Below are 13,572 nucleotides of genomic sequence, written 5' to 3'. Positions count from 1 at the left end.
TGGGTTAATATTAACCTTATAGTCAGATGTTAAGAATGCATCTGTAAATATATTGGACAGAAGACTTCCTTTTTCTTCCTCATTTGAAAATCAAGGAGGGAGTATTTTTAATTAAGAAAAATTGGGGTTTTTTCTTATCTCAGTCCCACAGTGCAGTCTGCACAAGCTCCAGCCAGCCCTGCTGAGGAATAATTGACAGACCCTTCCGGAAGCTGTGCCATAGCCCAGGCATGAACAATGCCAGGGAGATTCCACCCCATTCCAACACTGAAAGCTGTTTTTCAGGCCAAGAAAAAAATCTTTCAACTGTCCAAGATTTTCTGACCAGACTTATAAAATAAAGGCAATGACTCTAGGGAGGTAATAAGAAACTTTTAAAATTGCACTAGAAAATTCCTAGGGCTTAAGCCAGCCAAATTTATGCATACACATCTCTCATTATTGGGTAGAGTTAGTGCTCGCTTCGGCAGCACATATACTAACATCGGGTAGAGTTAGATGTAAGGCGAATCAAAATAAATGATCCAGATTTACCAGGTCATAAAACAAACCCCACCCCTCTTCCTGCCATTGATGTATGTGGGCACCTCCATGAGTTTTATATCATGATGCACTGGGGATGGCATATGCTCTAGATCCTATCTTCTAAGAGGGGGTAGCTCCTCAGAGGGGAAATTGGAGCTGCCGGGAGATCTGGAAGCCCAGTTTCCTGCAGGGTTTTCCCTGCAGGACATGGATCCACCGTCTCATGCAGCATCACCTGCCTCAGCCCACACCTGACAGAAAACACGAGCGAGATCAGATGGCACACCTTTCTCACCTGAGCTGACACACCAGGTCTGATCTACCACCCACCTGCCAGGTCCCACTTGTACCTGACACCCAACAGCCTAGATCTTTGGGGAAGATCCCAGTTTCCAGTTCTGTGGCCCATAGTCCTACAAGGACGCTCACTGAAGGGTCATTGTTTGGGATTTGAGTTTGGTCATCTCTCCTTCCAGCCTGTCTACCTTTCTGTACCCTCAACCCTGACCTGACATGTTACGGGAAGTTCCACCTTCCTGCTGCCCACATCTCAGGATGGCTTAACTTTGGGTGTTTGTGACCTACCTACATGGGCTGAAAGAACTCAGCTTAACTGGCAGTAGATCTCTACAATGTGGGCTCTGACATCCAAGCCCTTACCTTGTGCCCTGACCCACAAAGACAGCTTTGAAAAGTGAGGCTTTTAGATGCCTATCCCCCAAAATGAGATAAGCCTTGCACCCAGCACCTATTCCTTTAGGTAATAACATTTTTGGTCCGTGCTCATCGTTGCTGACCTCTGTTTTTTGGGGTCTCAGGCTACATCTGCTGGTGATAAGGGCAGTCAATAAATATTAACTAAACTTCCTTCAAAATGCAGGTGTCTCCCATCCAGAGCCAAGAGCCTCATTTCTAAATATGATTCTTCCAAAAAAAGGAAACAGGGTTCCTTGGAGAAATCACTGATTCTAGAGATGAAGCAGGGGAAAACACAAGATAAGCCTGAAGTATCCTATAGTATCAGAAAGTAATGCAGTGTTCAAAAATGAAAAACAGCAAAAAAAGAATGGGGCATGTCCAAGGAACACAGAGGCGACTTTAAAGAGCCAAAAGCTGGAATGATTTGAGCAACAAAATTTATAATGTAGTCCTGGATTACCATCCAAAGTATAAAATAAATAGGCATGGGTCCATACTGATATAAAAAAAACACTTGAGTTAGTAAATAAATGGGAGAAGAGACTAATCTCCCATATGGAAGAATTCCAAGTAATATAAGTACAAACTACCCATCTAAGAGGTGGAACTTACCCTCCTCCCCTTGAGAGTCTCTGGACTTAGTGACCCCCCTTCAAGAGCAGATCAAGGGAAGGGAAATGGTACCTTTACAGTGGAGAAACCTGGCAGACACCATCTCAACCACGTGATGGAGGTTAATATCACCAGTGACGTCATGTGCATCTCATGCAGCCCCAGATGTGCTGTGAGGAGAAAGGCACTTCACCTCTGTCGTATTCTTTCCAAAATAACAAAACCCCAGTCTAATCATGAGAAAAACGTTACACAAACCTAGATTTGGGGAACATATTACAGAATACCTAGCCAGTTACTCATGGTGATCAAGGTCCTAGAAAAGAAGGAAAGTGTGGAAAACAGTATGGTGGTTCCTCAAAAAGTTAAACGTAGAATTATCATAAGATCCAGCAATCCCATTCCTAGGTATAAACCCAAAAGAACTGAGGGCAGGGACTCAAATGGATGCTTGTGCACCCATGTTCATAGTGGCATTATTCACAATAGCCCAGGTGTCCCTCAACAGATGAATGGATAAACAAAATGTGTTATATGCATACAATGGAATACTGTTCAGCTCTAAAAATTCCTTTTGATAGGTGATACAATGTAAATGAACCTTAAAAACATTATGATAAGCGAAATAAGCCAGACACAGAAAGAGAACTGTTCTATGATTCCACTTACATGAGGTGCCTAGAGACAGATTCACAGAGACAGAAAGTAGAATAGAGGTTATAGGGTGGGGGGGAAGAGAACTGGGGGTTATTGTTTAATGGGTACAGGGTTTCTATTCAGGATGATTAAAAAAAAAAAGTTCAGGAAATAGACAACGGTGATGTTTGCACAACACTGTGAATGTATTAATGCCAGTGAATTGTGTGCTTAAAATAGCTGAAATGATAAATTTTATGCTATATATATTTTACTAAAGTTAAAAAAAGAAAAAAGAAAGGAAAGTGAGGAGGGGGGCAGTGAGAAGGAAAGACTGAGAAATTGTCACAGACCAGAAAAGACAGGGACAGAGTGACAACAAACTGCAACATGTGTCCGGGATTGGATCCTGGAACAGAAAGAGAACTTTAATAGAAAAATTGGTGCAATCCAAATAAAGGCAGGGGTTCATTAACAGTAATGTACCAATGTCAGTTTCTTAGCTGCGACACAGGAACCATGGTTGTGTAAGATATTCATAGGGGAACCAGGGAGGGGTATACAGAAACTCTCTGTGCTGTATCTTGGCAACTCTTCTGTAAATCCCCAAATTATTCCAAAACAAATTTATGAAAAAAAAAATTAAAAACAGGTGTCTGTAAATCCTCAGCCCTGCACAAATGAACACACCTCCCAAGGAAAATCTCCAGGATGGAAACCCCAGTATTGTTCCTGCTTCCAATGACAAGGGACTGGGGAAACTTGACATTCTTTCTTAACCTCCATTAAATCCCTGGAGCAGGGCAAGCAGCTGGGCCTGACCTGGTTATCTGCTCAGCCAGGAAACACAGCAGCCCAGAAACTGCGAGACCAGGTGTGACGTTAACAGTGCCACTGCAGGCGGACCAGCAGCCATCTCGTCCCTCTCCTGATGGATAAACTTGGAACAATTTCCAGATTGTTTGCAGATAATATGTAACAACAGTGAGAGTACAGAAGGGGGTCAAGAGATGATGGGATTACCTCCCTGCTCACCAAAGCTTAAAATGAAAGGCCTGCAGGAAACGGGTATTTTAGGAGAGCCTGCAAGGAGGTGACAGAGACAGACCGCTACCGTGGAGACTGTCAGCAGTGGGACACAGATGTCTTCTAGCACGTGTACACGGGTAGTTAAAAGTTACCTCACCCAGAGTACGTGCCGTATATCCTCACGGTCGGCGCCCCCAGACCTTGTGAGCTGGGGCATCACCCGCTTCCTGAAGAGGAGACCCAGCTTGAAGGGGCAGCTGGGGTGTGTGCTGAGCCAGTGGCTTCACAGTCGGGCCCCGGGGGAAGGCCTGCTAGCCCCCCAAGCCCATGGTGCTAATTGAGATGCTAGGTTGTGAGAACCCCCTCCACGCCCTAAACGCCACCTGCGGGGAAGGCGGCTGGAGGAGACGGGAGCCCAGCTGTTTGGAAGGAGGATGGGCTTTACTGTCCACAGCCAACTGATGGGGAGATGGGGGGGATCCTTACCAAAGACAGGAAGAGGCGCCAGGGCCAGAGGACTGAGCCCAACCCAAGAGCCTGGGTCAGCACTGAGGGCAGACCCCAGAGAGGCCAGACACGGGACGGAGGTCAAGATGGCCAAGATAGACACTTGTCTGCTGGGCCCTCCAACACCACTGAGCTCACAGGAAAGGCCTGTGTATTGCTAAGGAGCTAATCCCCAAGGCAGAGGAGATGTGAGAGCCATTGCTATGGACCAAGATGTGTCCCCCCCAAATTCGTGTGTCGCAGCTCTAACTCCCAAAGTGATTGTACTTGGGGATTGGGCTTTTAGGAGGTAATTAAGGTGAAATGAGGTCATAAGGGTGGAGTCCTAATCCGAAAGGACTGATGGCTTTATAAGAGGGAGGGAGAGAGATTTCTCTCTCTCTCCCTCTCCCTCTCGCTCTCTCTCTTTCTGCCACCACCAAAGAAAGGCCAGGTGAAGATACAGGGAGAAGGTCGCCATCTGCAAGCCAGGTAGAATGTGCTCACCAGAAACAGAATCCACCAGCACCTTGATCTTGAACTTCAGCCTCCAGAACTGTGAGAAATAAATGTCTGTTGTGTAAGCCACCCACCCAGTCTGTGGTATTTTGTTATGGCAGCCTGATCAGACTAAGACGGTGATATAGAGGGGGTGCTGCACAGACTCACAGCCACAAGCCCCCGCTGCTGACCGGGCAACCAGGGAAAGCTCCCTGGAGGAGGAGAGCCTTAGCTGAGAGGTGGGGGTCAGGAAGGACTGGAGGGAAGAGCTCCCCAGGAATATGGTGATTGAAAAGGCAAAGTACCTTCTCAAAATATGTTCTGGGAAGACCTTGTGCTCTTTTCTGTGGTTAAAATTCCACGTCATGTCAAGAAGATTTATATTTCCATCTTAAAAAAAGAACCATCCCAGGCATTTTTAAAACCTGTTAAAAATAGAAAACGAGAAGAAACAAATGGCCAGAGAAGTTAAAAATGTGAAACCAGTGTGTGTCCTGCTTTAGAACACAGGGAGGGTTGGAGGCAAGTTCTGGGGTCTCCCCTTCATCCTGCCCCAAACCCACACACCCAAGATACAGTGCTCATACCCGTCTACAAAGAACACCCACCTGGAGCTCGGGGACTGGCCAGAAAGCCCTCCTCTTGTGTTTAGAACACACGTATTGCTGGTGGAACCAGCTGTGAAAGGAGGAGGGTGTGAAGAGAAGACCTTTGTTTTCTACATTTTGTCTCGAAGTAATTCTCCAGCCTGGCCTTGCGGAGAGGGGTAGAGTCTGTTTTTGTCCCGAGTTAGGAGACATCCAAAGTGCAACCTAGTACGCACAATCAAAGAGGCCAGGATCTGAGCAAAATCCCAGATAGAGAGGCGGGACCCCAAGCAAAGGAAGCCTGAGGCTGGTTCCTCAAGGGTGTCCAGGAGGCAGGAAGACCCAGAGGGGGGCAGCTGCCTGGCCGCCAAGGACGACACAGTCAAAGAGGACCCCAAAAAGTAGCATGGCCCTGCAGGTGATGGGGGGAGCCTGCGGGGGTAGGGGGGCAATTACCGGGCAGGCGTGGCCTGAGCGAGCGTGGATGAGAGAGTGATGTCGACCTGTGGGCTCTGACACTTGGGAGGACGGAGGACTCGGCAGCGGCCGCAGGAGCAGCGGACCGCGGGCGTCTGTGTGGACACGTGGTGCTTTGACCTAAGCCCCTCGGTACCTAGATGCTACCCAAGGAGAAAGAGGAGACCCCTGTTTGACCAAAATTAAGTTTCTACCGCCTCAGGAGAATGACAACTCTAAATAAAAATCATGAATAACAGGATAAAAAGGAAGTCTTTATTTCTTGTATACCATTTGCTGCTACGCTTCATTTCATGCAACAGATTTTTATTCTAAAGTCCTACTGTTTTCACTGTACACTTGGAAAGAAGGAAGGTGACATAGATCCTCGCTCATGGGTCCAGAATTGAGGGTTGGAGCTAAGGAGAGGAATTGTTTCTAGAATAAAAGAGGGGTGAACGTTGGGTGGGAGGTCCACGGATGCTTTCTGGTCTCTTCCTACGTGCCACCCAAGTGCCAAGGGCTCTGCAGGAAGTCTGGACTCAACCTCGCCGCCCCCTGGAGCCCCCGTGTCACTTCTGTGCCTCCATCGCCCATTAGACCTTTGAGGATGGAAGCTGTGCTTGCTCATCTCCTTGCGCTTTGGGGAAAAGGAAGGAATGTAACGAAACAGCAGAAAACAGCATCCCAATTGCTTAAAAGGAGAAAAGAAAAATGAAGGCAGTGTTTCTTGAATACCACGTGCCATAGTTACACTGCCATGGGTATTTAAGTGTATTAATTCTTTATAAATTTATTTATTTATTTTTGGCTGCATTGGGTCTTCACTGCTGCGTGCGGGCTTCTCTAGTTGCAATGAGCGGGGGCTACTCTTCGCTGCAGTGTACGGGCTTCTCATTGCAGTGGCTTCTCTTGTTGCGGAGCACGGGCTCTAGGCGCGTGGGCTTCAGTAGTTGTGGCACACGGGCTCAGTAGTTGTGGCTCGCGGGCTTAGTTGCTCCACAGCATGTGAGATCTTCCTGGACCAGGGCTGGAACCCGTGTCCCCTGCATTGGCAGGCGGATTCCCAACCACTACACCACCAGGGAAGTCCCAAAATATCTTAATTCTTTAAATACACACAACACCCTAAGGTAGATACATTATTTGCATATCATAGATGAGGAAACACACCCAGAGAGGTTAAGTAATTTTCCCAAAGTCACTCAGCTAGTAAAATGGCAGAGAAATGATTTGAACCCAGCTCTGTCTTACTCTAAAACTTATATTCTTTCAATTAAATCGTCTGCCTGTGACAGCTGTAAATGAATGCTTGCAGGGCTGAAGAATCACCGATTTCCCTTTTGGAAAATCACACACCCTTTTACAGCCTTTACCCACAAAATGCATATGTACTGAGCATCTTCCTGTGTGAGGTACCAGGGCTGCAGGTGCTGCAGGAGCCCCTGACCTCCACACCCTCCATCCAGTCAGGCTGGAGGAGGAGCCCTGACTCAATCAACGAATCTTAGAGTTTAACAGGAAAACCATCAAATAGGATCGAGTTAAATTAGCATAAAGGCGAATTAGCAATTACCAAGCTGTCAAGTCACAGCAGAAGCCCAGGAATTTCGACAACTATCAAGACATCATTTAAAAATATTAAATTCCACTTAGATCATTCCAGCTGGGGGATCAGACTGCTTCTGCTTGGTTAGAGGTGTTCTTTGGGGGAAAGCATTAAAAGTGCCAATAGGTATTTTTTTCCCACATAATGGGCAGACCCATGGAGAGGTGTGTAGACGTGGGGCAGTAGATTCTTGTGCAAGTGGATTTTGTAATGTTTGCTGAGTTACCTGGAGAAGCAGTATTGGTCCTTAATGTGTGAGTTTGAGGTTTTTCAGTGTGCGTTTGAGATTTAGATGGAATAACAAAGCATTTTTATCTGGCTATCCAAAAACAAGATGAACTTTAATTAAATAAGATTAAAAAATCCATCACACATAAACTTTTCAGATAATTAGCAACTTTTACTGTTTGTAGCGTTTAATGCCATAACATCTTAGGATCTTCCCTTTTCACACTGAAATGTCTGAAAAAGGACTCCAAGGACAGGCAGTAACATGCAGTAACAGGCCCTGGTGCTCTGAGGGCGCGTGTGTGCGTGTGTGTGTCCCCATGTCCTTGTTCCCCAACGCCCTGCTCTCATTGGGTGTCAAGGAGACTCTGCTTGTGGTATCGGAGAAACCACAGGCTCAACAGGTGGAGGACCTGAGTTCAAACCATCACCCCGCCACCCACGAGCTAGATGTCGTGGAACAAATACCTCCAATTTCCTCTTTTATAAACTGGAGAAGATAAGACCTATTCTGTAGGGTCGTTACGAGCACCCAGACACATAGCATACTTCAAAATGGTTTGCAAATTGTAAAATGCTTAAGAGATGTAGAATTGCTAGTATTATTGAACTAATACTTTGTGAGGTACACATTACTGATAAGGGCTCATATTCTGAGCTTTGTCACTGTGGGAGATAGAACAAGCACACCTCGGAGACATTGAGGTTTCGTTCCCGACCAGCACAACAAAGCAAATATTGCAATAAAAGGAGCCACACGAATTTTCTGGTTTCCCAGTGCATAGAAAATTTATGTTTACACTATACTGTAGTCTATTAAGTGTGCGATAGCGTTATGTCTGAAATAAAAATGTACATCCAGTAATTAAAAACTACTTTATTGCGAAGAAAATTCTAACCAACACCTGAGCCTTCAGAAAGTCATAATCTTTTTGCTGATGGAGGGTTTGAAATATTTCAAAAATTACCAAAATGTGACAGAGGGGCAGGAAGTGAGCAAATGCTTTTGGAAAAATGGCACCAATAGACTTGCTCGATGCAGGATTGCCACAAACCTTCAATCTGCAAAAAACACAGTATCTTCAAAGTGCAATAAAATGAGGTCTGCCTGTATAGTGTGGTGGTTAAGAGCAGAGGCTTGGAAAAAAGCAGACCTGACCTGCATTCTGGATCCGCCTCTGCCCTAAGAGGACCCTGAGACCTTGTGCGAACGGTTTGGTCTTTTCGAGTGTTGGTTTCCTTATCTGTGAATGGGAATAAGAGAAAATCACAGGGTTGTAAGAATGAAATTAAGGGAGACCATGAAGCAAAATACATTAAAGAAGATAATTCACATAAAGTGCATGGAATATGTCATTCACTGTAACTTTTACTCTTAAAATTTAAAATGGAGTCGGCAAACCAAAAGCTGACCTTTCCTGGGTGGAATGGGTAGAGGAGGTATCCATCTGGGGAGAAGAAGTCGAGTAGAGATACAGATTAACTACAGGGTTCAGTCCTATAGGGTTTACCAAGGCAGCGTGAATATAGTAGAACATCAGTTTGCCAAATGAATGGATGAATATGAATTATATACCTAAAAGCCCACCTGGACAGGATGCAAAGCTTTTAGGAGAAGAATTTTTATTTTAATTTTTTACATTTATTTTTATTGAAGTATAGTTGATTTCCAATGTTAATTTCTACTATACAGCAAAGTGATTCAGTTATACATATTTCTATTCTTTTTCATGTTCTTTTCCATTATGGTTTATTACAGGATATAGAATATAGTTCCCTGTGCTATAAGAATCGTTAAAATTGAAATCGGTAGAAATACTTTCACAATCAAAAGCACATTTAAAGCAAGGCTCTGACCCCTGCTGGATGAGTCGCAAACACCTTTGTCCCCATGTTAACCCCGCCTCCTGCTCTGAACCGTGTATAGACGTCCAAGGTGCTGGTGGTTTTGTTTTCCCAAAAGGCAGGGTCCAATCACCTGAAGTTCACTCTCAACAGCTGCTCTCCCTGGTGCTGGTCTCCTGCGACCTGAGCTGAGCTATCCTCCTAGGTTTATCCATCCCATCCCTCCTGCCAGCTCTCTCATCGTGACTCACGCTGGTTTCAAATGAAAAGCATCTGGAGGCAGAAGAAAGAGGCCTGAGGCTTAGATTCTTAGCTGTACCACTTTGCAGGTGTGGGACTTCAGACAAGTCACCTCTTGTCCTTCTACCTCCATTGCCTCATCTGTAAAATAGGTACTCATCCTTGGCAATTTGAAAGGAAGAAAGAGCCACACAGAGAAAGGCAGCCACATGGTCCTGGCTGAGCAAGGTAAAAAGAAATGGTGTCTCCAGTGTAACTTTGGCCAGGAAGTTTGCTGATCATCACCATTTAATTGAAATACGTCCTCATTTTCCCCCTAAAATCTAAAAAAGTTATCAATGACTGCTTTACCCAGGAAGCTCCAACAGCTTCCATTCAATCAAATAACATGAATGTCTTCTTTCACTCATCCTTTTCAAACAGGGAAGATTCCTGTGAACAATCACAGGAAGAAACTTTGTGACAGAGACGTTTTTGAGATTATTCTATCGAATACCTGTCTGTCTCCTCTTCAGGTTCCAGAACAATCTACCTGCGGAGAACAAAGCCAACCGGCATGCTTCTTCCCAGGCAGGGACTACACAGGCTCAGTCCCAAACCTGGACCACCCACAGTCTCTCTAACAAACAAAAACCTGACATTTGTGCCGGTGCTTTTTTTAAGGTCAAAATACCGAGGAAAGATTGAAGAAATTTGCATTTAAAACACACAGATCCCTGATATTTTAGATCAGGATCTCTGCCCCGGACCATGAAAGAACATACAAGTCCTCAGACACACATCTGTACACAGGGTGGGTTCCCTCTACCCTCAAAAGTCCCTGTGGAAAGAGGTTCTGAGGAAGGCAAGCCCATTCATGTCCTGTGCATTGACTAGGTTACGACAAAATCTCTTCAAAAATTTATTCATTCAAAAAAAGTGTCGAGTACCTATGATGTGCCAGGCCCTGAGCACGTGCCAACAGCCCAGTGTAGAACACAGGGACAGGGTGCTGCCAGCAGAGATGTGACGGTCCAGCCTGCCAGACTCAGATACAAATCAAATAATTGCACAAATGGTGTTATTTCAAACTATGATGAAGTCAGTGAAGGAAGGGGCCAGGACTCGCATGAGGATGAAGGTGAGGATGGCAAGGGAGGATTCACGGCCACGAGCCCTGGGTCTTGCACATAGTACATGCTCAATAAACACAACGGACTGAATGTTTGTGTCCCCTTCAAAAAAATTCATGTGTTGAAATCCTAACCCCGGTGTGATGCTATTAGGAGGCGGGGCCTTTGGGAGTTTCCACCCTCATGAACGGGATTAGTGTCCTTATAAAAGGGAACCCAGAGAGCTCTCTCGCCCTCTCTTTCCATCATGTGAGGCCAGGGTGAAAAGACAACCATCTATGAACCAGGAAGCAGGTCCTCACCAGACACCTAATTTGCCAGTACCTTGATCTTGGACCTTCCAGCCTCCAGAACTGTGTGAAAAAAGTGTTTGTTGTTTAAGCTCCAGTCTATGGTACTTTGTTATAGCAGCTCAAACTGACCAAGACAATAAATATTGAATGGATGGATGTTAGATCTGAGTCCTGAAACACAAGTGGGAGTTAACTGGGCTAGGGTATGTGGGGCAGAGAGAAGAGTGGTCCAGGAAGAGGCAAAGGCTTGTGCAAATGTCCTGAGGCAGAAGGGAGAATGACTATTTTGAGCTAAGGAAGAAAGCTCAGCGTGGCTGGTAGGCAGAGAGCAAGTGCAGACGATAGGGGAGATGAGGTGAGGAAGGCATCAGGGCATCAAGCTCTTTTCTCATTTCCAGAACCAAGAATTGACAGTGAACCCGTTCAGTTCCCCTCATTTTGATCAGTTCCACTAGCACATATTTAATTCTTACAGTACAGTTGCTAGATATGAACAGAGATCAATCAATTTGGGCCTGCCCGCAAGGGTTTTGCTGCCTTTATTCAAAATGCTCAGGAAGTAGGAAATTCCTGTGTCAAGGTACCAGGCAGAATATTTGCACAGATAAACGAGAAAGACTAATACTAATGATAGTTTTGAGCACCGCTCTATATACCTGCCATTATTTATACAGCACATCTCAGCCCTCTTGAGTTTCTCAAGTCAGCATTACCTCAAACCCCCAGAAAGACACAGATTTAAAATGCAAGGGAAGGGACTTCCCTGGTGGTGCAGTGGTTAAGAATCCGCCTGCCAATGCAGGGGACATGGGTTCGATCCCTAGTCTGGGAAGATCCCACTTGCCGCGGAGCAACTAAACCCGTGTGCCACAACTACTGAGCCTGTGCTCTAGAGCCTGTGAACCATAACTACTGAAGCCCGTGTGCCACAACTACTGAGCCTGTGCTCTAGAGCCCGCACACCACAACTACTGAAGCCCACGCGGCACAATTACTGAGCTCGCGCTCTAGAGCCTGCAAGCCTACTGAGCCTGCGTGCTGCAACCACTGAAGTCTGCATGCCTAGAGGCTGTGCTCCACAACAAGAGAAGCCACTCCAATGAGAAGCCCGCGCACCGCAACGAAGAGTAGCCCCCGCTCGCCGCAACTAGAGAAAGCCTGCACGCAGCAACAAAGACCCAACGCAGCCAAAAATTTAAAAATTTTTTAAAAATAAAATAAAATCCAAGGGATGAATATCATTAGGACTTAATCCTGGTCCAAATATTCTAGGTCATGTGCCTCCATTAGCACAGCAACAAATAGAAGGGAGAAATCTGTCCCCTGCTCTAGAGGGGGCAGGTGATGCTGTCACACTCTCAGAAGACAAAAGTGGGTAAAGGGTTCTAGAGTCACTGACTGTGAGAGCCAGAAGGGACCCCAGAGATAGTGTTATACAAACCTCTCTTTCTAAAAAGAGAAGACTGAGGCCCAGAGAAGGCAAAACACCCTTCACAAGATCTCTCATAGAGCTAGTGAAAAGCAGAATCTAGAATTTAGTCTTTGGACTTAAAGTCCAGTGCTCTTTTTATATGACCACTCTAGCTCCTGGTATGAAGAATATAGGTATGTACATAAACATTATATTGGGTGAGATTATAAGCTATCTGAGCTGACCTCTCTTGCTTTTTTCAGTTGTCATTAGTTACAGAATTTCCCTTATCCTCTCTAAGGCAAAGACATCCACCAGTCTCCAAAGATCCCACCAGAACTTTCACGTTAATGAACTTACTACCTGCATAAAGATACAGGAAGAGAGATATGGGGAGATTAGAAGAGTTCATTTCCTTCTTTGTTGGTAAGGATGCTGTCAGTTGCAGGGGGAAAAAATGTATTATCTTACCTAATAAAGCTTTCCAAGGCAAGATGGGTCCAGGATTGTTCAATTCAGTGACTCGGTAACATCTTCAAAGACCCCAGTTCTTTGCACCTTCCCCTTTGTTGACCTATCTTTGGGCTAGTTCTCCTCATGGTTGCAAGATGGCTGCAGCTGTCTAGCCATCACATCCAAATCTAACAAGGGCTAGAAGAAGAGTTGTTTCTCAATTTCATACCTAAACCAGTCACAGAAAAGGAGAATGACCTTCCCTGAATCCCATGGGGTGAAGTGGATACCTAGACAAAATCAGCCAAGATGAAGGAGAGATGGATTTTGAATCAGGAGCCAGCTGCCCACTTTCCCCTACTGGGTTCCAAGCACTTCTTTTTGCCTTCTGTACCATTTCATTTTTAATCACTATAAGCAAGGAGTGTGAATGCCAACAGCACAGCCATTACAGAGGAATTCTGCTGCACCAAGACAATAGGTGTGCCCTATGGAGTTTATTATATTGGATTTAAATTCCATTTCATTTTGTTTGGTAGAAAAGTCATATTCACAACTCACATTTTCCTCCACTCCGGTGGCCTCCTCTGTTCAGATTCATTCCACCAATAAGCACTTCTAAAAGCCTGTTGAGTAATATAAATGAAAATGAGAAAAAGAAAGATTTCTGTTCTATTTATTCTTAATATCCTGGGGCAGGACTTGGATTTACTTATTTGGAACAATATTGTGGCTTATGAAGCCTGTGAAAACTTCCAGTGCTATAAAATCTTCTAATAAACGCAGTTCTTGAAAACAAAATTCTTGCAGGAACTGTTTCTTTGTTATTCTGTAGCTTAAAAAAAACCAC

Source organism: Balaenoptera borealis, assembly GCF_965194805.1.
Source record: "Balaenoptera borealis genome assembly, chromosome: 15".
NCBI lineage: Eukaryota > Metazoa > Chordata > Mammalia > Artiodactyla > Balaenopteridae > Balaenoptera > Balaenoptera borealis.
This window is presented reverse-complemented; position numbering follows the sequence as displayed.